Here is a 13806-nt window from a genome sequence, read left to right on the forward strand (position 1 = left end):
TTCACATAGGAGCAAATCTATTGGTAACATATTTAGAATCATACTAGACAATCAATTTAGTGTTAGGTTAGTGTTTCAAGAGCTATTCTGTTACTTAAACAGAGAAACAGAATGATCCCTGGTGGGCAAAAAGCCCTGGGAGCAGGGGTGACTTCTGAATTCCTGCCAGCTTCCCCAGTGACTTTGCTTGTGGGAAGCTACAGGGAATATCACAAATCATTCCTCCTCCTCTTCAACTGACCCAAGGAACTGCCTGCCACTTTGCTGGGGGGAAGGGAAACTAAGAGAGCCACAGACTGCAAGGAAAGGTAATTTAGAGATTAGTTTTGAAAATTGCAAGATGTGTTGACATTCAATTCATAAGATAGTAAAGCACAGAAATTGAAGCTTGGAAAATGTGGCTTTTGGTCCTGAGCAAGCCCTATATTTACATGTTTGATAGGAGTTAACATAATTGGTTCTGTTGTTCCAGTACGGTCGATTTACGATCACAATCAAGCCCAACATTTTTGTTGCTAAGTGAGACATTTGTTAAGTGAGTTCTGACAACCTATCTTGTAACAGTTGTTAAGTGAATCACTGCCGTTGTTAAATTAATGACCCGGTTATTAAGCGAATCTGGATTCTCCATTGACTTTGCTTGTCAAAAGGTTGCAAAAGGGGATCACATGACCCAGGACACTGCAACCGTCATAAACATGAGTCAGTTGCCAAGCATCTGAATTTTTTCACACGGTGCTGCCATAAATGTGAAAAATTGCCGTAAGTCACTTTTTTCAATGCCATTGTAACTTTGAATGGTCACTAAATGAGCTTCTGTAAGTTGAGGACTACCTGTATAGCCAATTCCCATTGGTGGATACTTAGGTGATTTTGTATAATAAAAAGACTAAAGAAAAAAGGGATTATTTTTTTATAGCATGACGATGGCATTTTTGTTTTTGTTGTTTACTCAAAAAGGCTACAATTGGATTTCCAGTAATTGGCCAGGTACAAAACTATTAATGTTGATAAAATAAAATATTGATGGCAAGTGCCACTTCTCTTGCAGTGGAGAAAAATGCACTTTTCCTAACGTTTCCTCTCCCATCTGGTTAGCAAAAAGAACTATAGACTCTTTCGGCAGCTTGTCACCTCGGTTTGGTTATTCGTGTGCTATACATTTTTCATAAGTAGAGAAGTGTTTGCTCCCTGCCTTCAAAAATCAGACAGATTCTACAGCACTTGGTGAATTGCAAAGCCAGGGAGCTCGATGTCCAAGAAAAACAATTAGCAGCTAGTAAGAAATAATTAACCGCTTCAGTGAGCACCATTAAAAGCATGAATTAATGAGGTAGCCCCTTGGGTTTTATAGCTCTGTTTGAATGTCTGTGGCCTAGAGGCTGTCTAAAATATTTTGCTTTTCTTGAATGTCTAGATCTGATCCTGCAGTCTTTTCATGTGGTTTTAAGTCCTACTTATTTCTGAGGGGGTGGATAAATTGAATTGATGTGCTGGTTGATGATACAGCAGTTTGATTTTTCCAAAATAATAATTTCTCCTGTAGGTGGGGAGAAATGCTAGGTTCACATTTTAATGTAAACCTAGTTAATTGATGCTTCTGTACTATTGTAATTGTGTTAAAACGTAATTATTCTTTGACATTCATATATCTTTAATGAAAATTCACTCAACTGTGCACAAAATGCTTTCTGATTAAGGACATTTCTTGTGAAACACAGATAGTAGGGGAAATGTGCCTAATCTTTGTTAAGTTTTACATTTAAAAGAAGAAACTGGAAAAATAAGAACAGAGAAATTAAATTTATCCTTAAGAAAAAATAGTGTAAATTCATATAACTGACATAGCTTGAAATTGCTTGCTTAGATCCTTGTTGGTACATGTTTAAACTGTTCAGTTCATTTTGGAATGAAATTATTTTTGTTGTCTTGGTGGCTATCCAAGATTGGTTTTGTTGGACCTCTCAATGTCTTTTAATATTTTTTTTAATATTGATAGTTTTATAGTCCTTGTTTTCTCTAGCTCTTGGAGCAGTTTACAAGGGTATCTGCCATCACTTTGAATGAAAACAGCTAGGGATCACTCTGCATGAAGGAAATAACAAGCTTAATTCAGATATTATACTTCATCATGGTTTGTTCTAAGTAATAGCTTTCAAGCTAAGCTGCAAAGCTTTAGAACTGTGTTCTCTTTTTGCTGGTTAGCTCTATTTTGGTAGTTTCTTGTGAATTGCAAGAAAATTGCAGCTTCTTGTGAATTAGAAAATAATGTTTCTTCTTCAAGTATTTTTTTTTTTAAGTTGGAAGAAGTGGGGGAGGTGTATACATGTTGCTATGTCCACGCTCCTTGGGGATAAGGTCATCATGCCTGTTTGCTGAAACCCCGGTCCCCCCCCTCCCCAGTGCCCTCCTGTCTCCTGGTGGACCAGTTAGTTACTATTATTTTGCCCAGAAAGGAAAGTGTCACTGAGTCCTTTGCAAATCATCAATTATGTGAAGGCCAGATGTGGTGCAGTATACAGTGGGAACAACTGTATGTGGCAGTTCTGTGTTAGAGGCTTCTGGAGGCAGAGTAATGGCTTATGATTACCTTGCTAATTGATATATCTCATCAAATGATATATCTCATCCAATCAAACAAACAAACTCATTTTTACCTGCAGCTACATCTTCTGGTTTATTGGCTGGTCCCAAATTATGGCTTTCTTCTATTCTTGGCTGAATGAAAGATGAATGAAAGATATCAAAATAGCAAGGTCAGGTTTGAAGGGGGAGGTGCATTTCGATTGGCTTGAATATCAGTGTGACTCCTAATCCAGCAGACTTGTATCATATGGAGAAGTTTGGTCTTGGTCAAATTAATATGACTGTCCCTCCCATTCAATCCTCCAGCTGAGATAAGAGGTTGGAGAGCTAAAGCAACAGGTTCAGATGTTTACTCTGCTTTCATTTCTGCTAACTCCCTGTCCAGGTACTTCCGAAGAAAAATAAAAGTTTAATATGATAAAATTTAGGATCCAAATGCAGCATTCATTCTGCCTGAGAATCCAGGAACTGCAATAGCAGTTGAGTTATAATCAGCCAGATATCTTGTTCCATATTTAAAGGGAAAATAATATGCTTGTCCTATAGGAGAATTGGCTTAAATGCTTAGAATGAAAGAATTTGCAGCAGTGTATTCATGGGGAGAATCACACGTCTATTTTATATCAGTAACATTTTATCCTGGGAGGCAATCCTCTAATTTATTATTCTTGCAATGTCACTTCTTCTCATAATGTCTGTGTGTATGTGTGTGAGAGAGAGAGAGGGAGGGAGGGAGGGAGAGGCATTGCTGGCAAGGCAATAACCCATTAGCCATTTTAAAATAATTAATCATGGGAGAGGCGTAGTCCAGCATGGGAGAAAGGAAACACACACCCTAAATGTAAATCAGCATGCAAAGAAAAAAAAAAAGTGGGGGGGGGATGGAAGCAGTGAGTGCATGAAACAGTAGAGAAATATTTTGGAAAATAGGGCATTTTTGCTGTTATTTGAGAATTTCTTACAAAGTTTATTTTGAAAGGCTGTTGAAGAGAACTGAAGTGATTGTGATAACAAAGGGTACAATGGAAGTGTATAATTTATCAGTAGCCAGATTTTCACTAAAGCTCTTTAATCTACTTATTGGGAGGATTAAATCCACACCAAACTTTATAAAGCCTCTCTACTTCTAAGCAGGCTAGCAGTGATAGATTTTGATCTTGGAAAGTAGAATATTCACTTGCACAAAACAATTTAAACAATTCTACAGCCTAACAGCAGCTGCTGTTTTATTATGTAATTGGTTGAAATTTTGCTTATACATAAATAATGGGATGTCCTGCATTAGGACTGTAATATAATTCTATGTAATTTGCATAATGTCCCAACATAGTCCTAACTTAATCTTTCACAAATAAATGATCATAAATTTGTTGTGGTTAGGCCTTTAAAAGCCCTCTGTGATTTCAATTAATTTTTAAAACGTATTTTTAAGCACTTTTCCTAGAAAGTGCCTGCTATTTCTTTCCCTTTGCCTTCATGCATTGAAACGTCATTACTTCCAGTGATGCCATGTATATATTATCCATGCAAAATAGGGCTGCACAACTTGTTCCAGTTCCTGGTTGATCTTTGCCTTGGAATGGCCTTTTAGCATCTGCACTTCTCAAAGTATATAAACCAAAATCAAGAAAAAGCAAATAGTCAGAACAGAAGTAAAACTGTTTTAATTTAAATGGAATTCTAATTAAGTTAATTAAAATGGTTAATATGTCTGTTTCTGAATATTTTCTTCCTTTGATCCCATGAATGGAATGTGAGAAAATTTGTGGGAGAGTTGCAAATCTCCAGGGTCCTCAGTTTATATCATTGGTTTTAATCAAAGCAATCTTTTACTCTAGAGCTTATTGAAGTGTTATCCAGAGAACCTTAGGGTTTCATGAGAACTGGACAGACAGGCAAAAAAGAAAGGAAGGTTCAATAAAGGTTTAATATTGGGTCTTGATCAGGGATTCTGGGGAAGGGAGATTTACCAGGATGATATCCACTGTTTGAAAGGATCTATTAATGGATCTGGATCCATTTAACTTACAGAAAAGATGAATATAGCCACAATGTATGATAGTAGTTTGAAGGATGGTCATAAAGAAAAAGGAGTGGAATCATTCTCTGCTGGCCCACATAACAGAACAAGAGCCAGTTGATTAAAATGAAAAGAAGCTGATTTAAGCTACATGTCAAGAAGACATGTAGAAGTGGAACAACCTGCCACATTAAAGAATGAATTTTCCTTCCTAGAGTTTTTCAAAGAGAGACAGGATGGTCATCTGTCACTGATGTCCTAGTGGGGCCTGTTGGACTTTCGGAGTCTGTGACAACCCAGAATTCTTTGTTTCTGTGATAATCAATGAGGCCATGGTGTAATTTTGGGGGGGACTTTCCGGTTGCTGCCAAGAATTCTTCTGAGCGGGGATCCCTGTAAGCTTTTCTATGCTGCTATAAAGGATTTAGTTATTCTCTGTCTTGTCATGACGTTTTTTGTAGAGAGTAATGTCTCCCTGTAATTTTCAGTCCCCCAGTAAATTGATGCTAGGCAAACATCAAAACATAGCTTAGTTACTTTATGATGATATAGTTTTTTCCCATGATCCATGGCCGGCCAGGGTCATACATGTGACTGCTTCAGGAATTATGAATTAATAGCAGCAGCAGCAGTAACAGCCAGATGATACTGGAAAAATAGTTTTAAAAAGGGAATATGTTCAAAAGTGTTTTGCAGAAGATATTTTTTCCCAATCCCAATGACTAGTGAAAAATCAAAACCAGGATTCTTTCCTTCCTGGCTTCCTTATCTTCAGATTTACTGATCGCAATCATGGGCTGAAGAATTAAAAGCAAAAGAGAATTAAACCAAATGTATTATTCTGTTTCCCATATGAACCCACTTTTGCTTATTTATATGGAGACCCATTCATTCATCCCAACAGTCCGTTAGGAACTGTTAATTAGGAAAATTAGGAAGAAGCCCCCTTGCCTTGAGGCCTTCCTTACCATGAAAGGAATCATTTGGCCCTGTTAAAGCGTCTTTGCTGCTTCCTTCCCCCCAGCTTTGTTTCTGCTTGAGGAAAAAGCACTTCAATTTGGGGAAGTACTTCCAACCCCAAGGAAATTGTCGTCCTTCCGTTATCAACGCCCAGGGTGTGCTGCGATAGGCACAGTCAGGAGGTTGAATGCTTGCTTTTTCTGAAATGAAGGCTGGAGGCTGAGCCATCGTCTGCCCTGCTGCTCTTTAGAGGCATCGACACAGCAGCCAATTGAAAGCAAAAGGGGAAAGGGAAACAGAAGCACTGATTAGAAGCATGCCAAACTATTTGGAAATAATGGTAATAACCCAAGTCATCTTGCCATTTCTTACTCTCCATGCAGTGAGTGCAGCTGCTGTTTTCCCTCTTGCTCTTCTTCAAGTATCCATGCTGGGAAGGGGTGGGTGGGTAGGTATCTGCTTGTTGAATTGGGAAGCTGCATCTCATTGGAAAAAGAACAAGACTGTTGTGGTGTTCTGTTATATTAGATTAAGCAAAGTTCCATGTCCATGCCTGTGCCAAGGTTCATTGTTGATCTGGAAGGAGACTTGAACTTGCGGAGGCTGAACCCCCCCCCCCCGCCCCCTGCCCCCCCCCGCCCCCGAGTTCTCCTTGGTCACGTAGCTGGCTATAATGGCTGCTTCTCATTTCTTTGACTCTGCCTAGGTTGGAAAATTTGACTCTGAAACCTCATCAGTATGTGAATCACTGCACGGAAGGCCTTCTTTTTTCATTCACCCACTCCCTCCCAACAGCATCTTTCAAGTTCAGGTTTCAGTTTGGAATCCGTATGCATGTATTCTCTTCCCCAGTCCCATAGCCCTCCAGTGTCTGAATTAATGCTGCTGAAATATGTGTCTCGCTTCTCCACGCTGGGCTACTCATCATGCGGAAGGATCATATAGGGCATTCAGATAGTTTTTTGTTTCATGTTGGTATCATGGATGTGGGGCAGACTTTCTCCCACTGCAAAGAAATTGCTTCAACGGAAGATTGGTTAAAACCAGCCCAAAAAGTTTTCTCTGTCATTATTCAATTCTGTTCAATTGTGAGTAACCCAAGGGACATCCTGGCATGGGTAGCTCTGTGCCTTCTTCAATGATAGCTTACATCCCCCTCTGGTGGTGACATGGCAGGGAGGGCATGCAGCCTTCTGAGACTTCTCTCTCCCTCCTACAGGGGAGAGAGAGAGTGGCTGAAGTTGAGACAACTGTGAAGTTGTCACCAGGTTTTTAAATTCTTAAATGTGTTCACCTTGAACTGAACTTCCTCTTTTGCTCTTGGTTGACAAAAATAGAATGCTGTGTGAAGAATTCACACAGGGAAATTACACAAATCATTGCAGAATACAATGAACCCACCTTAAATGGCCAGGCCAGTGAGGCTTCAGAAAACTGGTTTTAAATGTAATCAACGCTAGATGTATTATGCATTGTACCTTAAAATTGGTCTCTTGATCCTGAAAAATAGATCAAATGCCTCCAGAATATATCAACAGCATTGATTTAAAATCCAAACTCTTGTTCTCTCATTATGCTAACATTATTCCTTAATTATTCCATTGCGTTTAAAGCTTTTAGTTTTATAGGGGAAGTGCAAAATTTTACAGAAGGTATTCTGCATCCTAAAGGCAATCAACTGGAATACCAGCAGAACTGAATTAATGATAATTCAGGAATTAAAGTCATATGAGGGATATGGACTAATTTTCCCAAGCTAAGATCTTGCCCACTAGATTTCTTACTCACCTTAGAAAAGCATCTAACTACCCTGGACTCTGTTTCAGCAGAGAATTGGATGAAAATAAAGCAACCAGTGTTTCTTAGTATTTTTGCTTAGAAATAATGTTCTTTCATATTAGAGTTACCGGTAGTTCTAAGTAAGTTTGTTTAGTGTTAGTGTGTACAACCTACAGATTTTGCTGAGGGTTATGATGAAATAGGCTATGTCAAGAGTTTCTTACCTATCTCTTGGATCTATTTTCTTTATACTAATGAAAATTAGGCTGCTTGAATTTAAGGGTGAGAGCCTTCTCTGTGGGGGCACCTACTATCTGGAATGAGCTCCCCCCGGAGATACGGAGGATCCCGGATCTGCGCACCTTCCGCCGCGCTCTTAAGACCTTTTTATTCCATCAGGCTGGCCTGGCCTAATCTTTTCCCTTTTTCCCTTTTTAAAATGTAAATTTTAATCTGTTTTAAATTATTGGGGTGTTTTAAATCTGTCTTGGGCCAAAATTGTTTAATTCAGTTTTACTTTGCTTTTAAATTTTGTATTTATGTGTTTTATCTGTGGCTGTTCACTGCCCTGAGTCCTTCGGGAGTAGGGCGGTATATAAATCAAATCAAATAAAATCTAAATCTAAATCTAAATCTAATTCAGTAGAAGAGGTTTCCTCACAGAATGGGAAAATCTTTGAGAGAGCCATAACTTTACAGTCAAATAATCCAGAATAACCATGAAACAAGAGTCATAAAAAGACCATAAGGCCAAGATCAAACACAATGCATCCTAATTGTGATCACAATTTAATAGCATTCAGCTACTTTCATTGAGAACTGAGAGGACTGATCTGCTATTAGAAATCAGCCCCACCCCATAGGGCTGCCCAGGCCTTTAGTCAGGATGGCGGTTCTTAGCTCAGGGTTCCAGATGACATAAAACAATACATGCCCAACTCTTAGTTTGATCTCTAGAAAAGCTTCCAGGGCCAAGCATTATAAATGATGGTCCTGAGGTATCACAATAGATTTAGATCATTGTCTTTCCCTTTTGTATCATCAAGGACGGACTGAGCCAGACAACCCCCCCCCCCCCCAAAAAAACCTAGGTCTACCCAGAATTTCAGACGGCCAATATTCATTTAGGCTTCCACAAAGGCAAAGCCAAACCCCAAGCAAAGAAGCACACTGGGCATACAACAGGAAACAAGAACATCTAAGAGGAGAAAAGAGCATGACATATATTGGGTTCTGAATTAGGATAGATTGTAGGGTGGGGAAACCAAAAGTAAGCATGCGGATTCTAATTTTTGAGTCAATAATTTAACTTCTTTGTTTTTGAAGTATGGGTTTATAAGAAAAAATATGCTAAACTTCATAGGATTGTTGGTAGGAAGACTTAGCACTATTATATTTCTGATCCCAATCTTATACAGTATCTCTGCTTAGGAATTGAATCACTAGGATATCGCAGATAAGCTAGAACGTCTGAGCCAACATTTATGAAATTGGGACAGTCATATATTTTCAGGACTTTTGGTGAAAATGGACAGTGATGATATGCAAACAAACAATACATTGTTGCTTGCTAATTTTATATAACAATCTACAGGGAAAGAAGAACATAAATTTTGAAAAAAAATTCTGCCTATTTTTATATTGCCTCAGTGGAGGGAAGCAGAAGTGAAAATTATGAATCATTGAAATACAGTTCTGACTTGACTATATGCTCACCAAAATATCAGCTGATAATTAATAATAGATCTAGTGAGCGAGTGTTGGCTGTACTTTTTTCCCCCAGTCTTGCAACCAGCCACAGTCAAAGAGGCAGCCATTAATGGATAATTAATAGCATTGTGAAGATTGACAAAATAATAATAATAATAATAATAATAATAATAACAACAACAACAACAACAACAACAACAACAACAACAACCCAGATGAACCAGATCCTAAAAACACCTGAAAATGATGAATGGATGACAACTGGAAGGACATTTTTGATCCAAAAAGATAAAGAAAAAGGAAAGGACCCTGGAAACTATAGGCCAATCACCTGTTTGCCAACAACATACAAGCTTTTTACTGGTATCATTGCAAACCAAATCTATGGATACCTGGAAAGAAATAACTTGCTTCCTGTAGAACAGAAAGGATGCTGCAAAAACTCAAGAGGAACAAAGGAACAAGCTAATCCTAAAGAACTCAAAGAAAAGATGAACCAACCTGTTCATGGCTTGGATAGACTATAAGAAAGTGTTTGATTCAGTTCCCCATAGCTGGATCAAGAAATGCCTGGAAATCTTAGGCATCAGCAGCAACATACAAAAATTCATGGAATCTTCAATGAACCTCTGGAAAATGAAACTTATGGCTAATGAAGAAGAACTGGGTGAAGTTGAAATTAAACGAGGCATTTTCCAGGGCGATTCCCTTTCACCCCTACTTTTTATACTCTCAATGCCACCACTGACAATCATTTTGAAGAAGATGAACTGTGGATACGAACTTGCAAAGAAAGGACTGAAAATCTTGCACTTGATGTACATGGATGATTTGAAGCTGTTTGGTAAAACAAAAGCTGAACTGAATTTATTAATTGAAAACACAAAAGAATTCAGCCAAGACATTGGTATGCAGTTTGGAGTTGACAAATGTGCAACAATAGCAACCAAAACAGGCAAGATCATAGAAGAGGATGGAATGGACCTAGAGAATGAAGAAATGATAAAGGCAGTAAAATCAGAAGAAGGCTACAAGTACTTGGAGATTTTAGAAGCCTATGACTTAATGCATAATAAAGTCAAGGAATTAACTTCAGCCAAATACATTCGGAGAATTCGTAAGATATTAATGTCCAAATTGAGTGGAGGAAACATCATAAAAGCCATAAATACCTGGGCTATACCTGTGATTAGATACTCTGCAGGAATAATTGACTGGACCCAGATGGAGTTAGACAATTTGGACAGAAAAACAAGGAAGCTTATGACAATGAATCATGCCTTGCACCCTAAAAGTGATGTTGACCGATTATATTTACCAAGAGCAGAGGGTGGTCGAGGACTCCTACAAGTAAAGCAGACTGTGGAAGAAGAAAAACGCAGCTTGAATGATTACATCCAGAAAAATGAAGAACCAATGATTAAGGAAGTAAATAAAGGAGGCCTTTTAAAAACAACTAAAACAAAAGCAGAATATAAGAAAGAAGTAATTGAGCAGCGAGCTGAAAATTGGAAACACAAAGCTCTGCATGGCCAATACTTGAAAAGTATTGAAGGCAAAGCTGACCAGAAACTAACTTGGAACTGGTTAAGATCAGGAGTACTGAAAAAAGAAACAGAAAGCTTTATTTTGGCAGCTCAAGAACAAGCCCTAGCCACAAACTGCATGAAGGCAAAAATTCAACATGTTACCACCAACAGCAAATGCCGCCTCTGCAATGAGAAAGATGAGACAGTTGACCACCTGATCAGTGGGTGCAGCAAAATTTCACAAACTGACTACCTACAATGCCATGACCGTGTTGCTAAGATCATTCACTGGAAATTGTGCCAGAAGTTTGGATTTGAGTACAGCAAAAACCACTGGGAATATCAGGTTGAGAAAGTTTTAGAGAATGAGAAACTCAAGATCTTGTGGGACTTTAGGATTCAGACTGACAGGCACTTGGTCCACAACACACCTGACATAACAATAGTTGAAAAGAAAAAAGGATGGTTCATTGACATTGCAATACCTGGTGATGCACGGATTGAAGATAAGCAGCAAGAAAAAATCACAAAGTACCGGGACTTGCAAATTGAAGTTGAGCGACTGTGGAAAAAGAAATTGTGTGTTGTCCCGATTGTAATTGGAGCCCTTGGAGCAATACCCAAAGGGCTACCCCGCTATTTAGAAATTCTAAATTTGCCGGACTTGAACATTTTGACTCTACAAAAAACCACCTTACTCGGAACAGCTTACATCCTCCGATGATACCTTAACAGTTCCTAGGTCCTTGGTTAGGACTCGGGCTGCTGAGCTATTAACCAGCCTCAAAGGCTGTGAATCTCACTAAAGATTTAATAATAATAATAATAATAATAATAATAATAATAATAATAATAATAATAATTTTATTTATATACCGCCCATTCTCCCGAAGGACTCAGGGCGGTGTACAGCCAGAATTAAAATACAAATATACAAATATACAATATCCTAGTTAAAATTAATTAAAATCATTAAATAGTTTTGACTGAATTTTAAAACCCAAAATTAAAACCCAATTTAAAATCATTCAATTTGACAGCCCCGCCTGTCGGAACAGTAGGGTCTTGAGGGCACAGCAAAAAACCCGGAGGTCATTATGCAAATAATATTTGCATAAATTCTTTAAAAAAATAAATGCATCTCTATAAATTGGACAGCTGATAGACATATAAACAATGCAATAGAAAACCCCCCAACTCCAAGTAAAAACTCTGAAGCAAACATTTTTCAAAGTTCAATTTACTAGAATAGGTAAACTGGCACATCTGGGAAAACCCGAATCTGAGAGGTCCGGGTTTTCCCTCAGTAAATCAAACCCCCCAAAACTATCCCCTCACTCCTCAGTCGATCACATGCTCCAATCACCATCCGTCCCATCTCGAGACAGCACTCCGACCACTCCTTCTGCAGATGCAGGATCGGCCTGACCTTGACCGACAGGAAGAATGCTATTATGTCTAAAGACAACCCCTCTACTAAATCCCCGCCTCCAGGGGTGGGTTCTAAAATTTTTTACTACTAGTTCTGTAGGCGTGTCTTATTTTGTGGGTGTGGTTTGATGGTCATGTGACAATTCTTTAGGATTTTGCAGAGGTACTGGTCTACCAGGCTTTTAACTGCTTCCAGAGCCGTACCGGTCTACCCATTTGTTTTTGGAGCATATCAGTCTACCCATTTTTTGGGGGGAGCATTCCGGTCTACCTATTTGTTTTTGGAGCACACTGGTCTACCACTGCCTTTTACCGCTGATCAGCTGTAGGGTGGCCCTTTGAAGCGGCAAGAGTTTAAACAATTTTTTGCTGCTCTGCCACCACCGAGAGCATCGGAAACCGCTTTCAGGCAGCTTGGCCTCAATTGCCAATCTACCACCACCGAGCGGTATCGGTGGTGGTAGATTATAAGGAGCGGATCGGTTCTAGCCGATCCGTTGGGAGGCTTCTTGGCTTCTCAATTTAAAGCTAAGGTGTCTTGTTTTTCTCTCTCTCTCTCTCTCTTCTTTGTCAAGTGAGCCCTGATTTTTTCCTTCTGGCCGATCAGCTGGGACTCGGGAGGCAGTGAATAGATTGGGGCCAAGGCCAGGCAGAGGTGCTATTTACTGGTTCTCCAAACTACTCAAAATTTCCACTACCGTTCGCAAGAACCGGGGAGAACTGGTAGCAACCCACCACTGCCCCCCTCCTACTTTCCCACACATGAGAAGGTGGCAGCATGGAAGCTTCCAGCCTAATATGGCTTCCAAAGCTGACAGCAACTTTCCACCCCTCTTAAACCAAGATCTCTAATATCCTGTATGAGATCCAACTTCTTGTTTTATAATATGGGTAGCAATCAGCTTGCTTCTCCTCCCTACGCTACTTCCCCACCTTTCCTTGCTGAAAAAATTAATATTAAAGAGGTAACTTTTAATACAGTAAGAAACTGGAAAGTATGGAATTTTATTCAGGAATCAATTAACAATATAAAACTATTTGTTAAAAATTACACCACAGTTCTGCTACAATGTAATTTAGGATGCAGATGATACCTAAATTGAAAAGATTTTTATTAATAGCATGTTGAATAAAGAACATTTAGAACTTCATGTATAAAGTGAAAATAATTTATGCATAAGGAGGCAGTTGAACCTAAGCCTTTCAATGAATTAAATATGTGTAAGAAGCACTTAAACTTCATTGAAAGATACACAGTTGCACTATTACTAGAAAAAGAAAGAAAAACAGGGCAAATTATTATGCACTGTAATACCAAAGAATGTTAAAAAAAAAAAAAAAGACAGGATAGACTCTTTGAAAAATATTATGCAGGAAAATATGGTAATGAAAAAAACAATCACCACCAGAATTCTTATGTTTTTATAGAGCTTAAATGTTTATATAGAAGCTTGATAGAAGGAATACCTGAAAAAATCTATATCATATTATATCAAATATTTATTTTGTCCAACAATAAATCCTTCAAAATATCTAAATTCAAACAAAATGTAATTCTTGGTCCTGTTGGCTTGGCAAGCAGAATGCCGTAACTATTTGTAATACTTTGATTCAACTACCAACACATATTTTCAGTCGGTATTTAGAGATCTGACATATACTGGACTCTAGTAATTATAGATGTGTTTATATACAATGGATAAAGACTTTTCTATGAAACATGTTTAAACTCATTTCACTTTTAAATTAGGGTTTTAATGTATGATGCTTTGGGGCAAAATGTTGATTAAC

General features: G+C 38.4%; 1 protein-coding gene across 4 annotated transcripts in view; it reads left to right on the plus strand.

The window, feature by feature from the left end:
* NRP2 (neuropilin 2) overlaps positions 1-13806 on the plus strand; it is a 207191-nt gene that overhangs the window by 38755 nt on the left and 154630 nt on the right. The gene's annotated exons all lie outside the window — the stretch shown is intronic.

The sequence above is a fragment of the Pantherophis guttatus genome, chromosome 1, assembly GCF_059756535.1.
Source record: "Pantherophis guttatus breed Tessera chromosome 1, ASM5975653v1, whole genome shotgun sequence".
In the NCBI taxonomy this organism is placed as follows: domain Eukaryota; kingdom Metazoa; phylum Chordata; class Lepidosauria; order Squamata; family Colubridae; genus Pantherophis; species Pantherophis guttatus.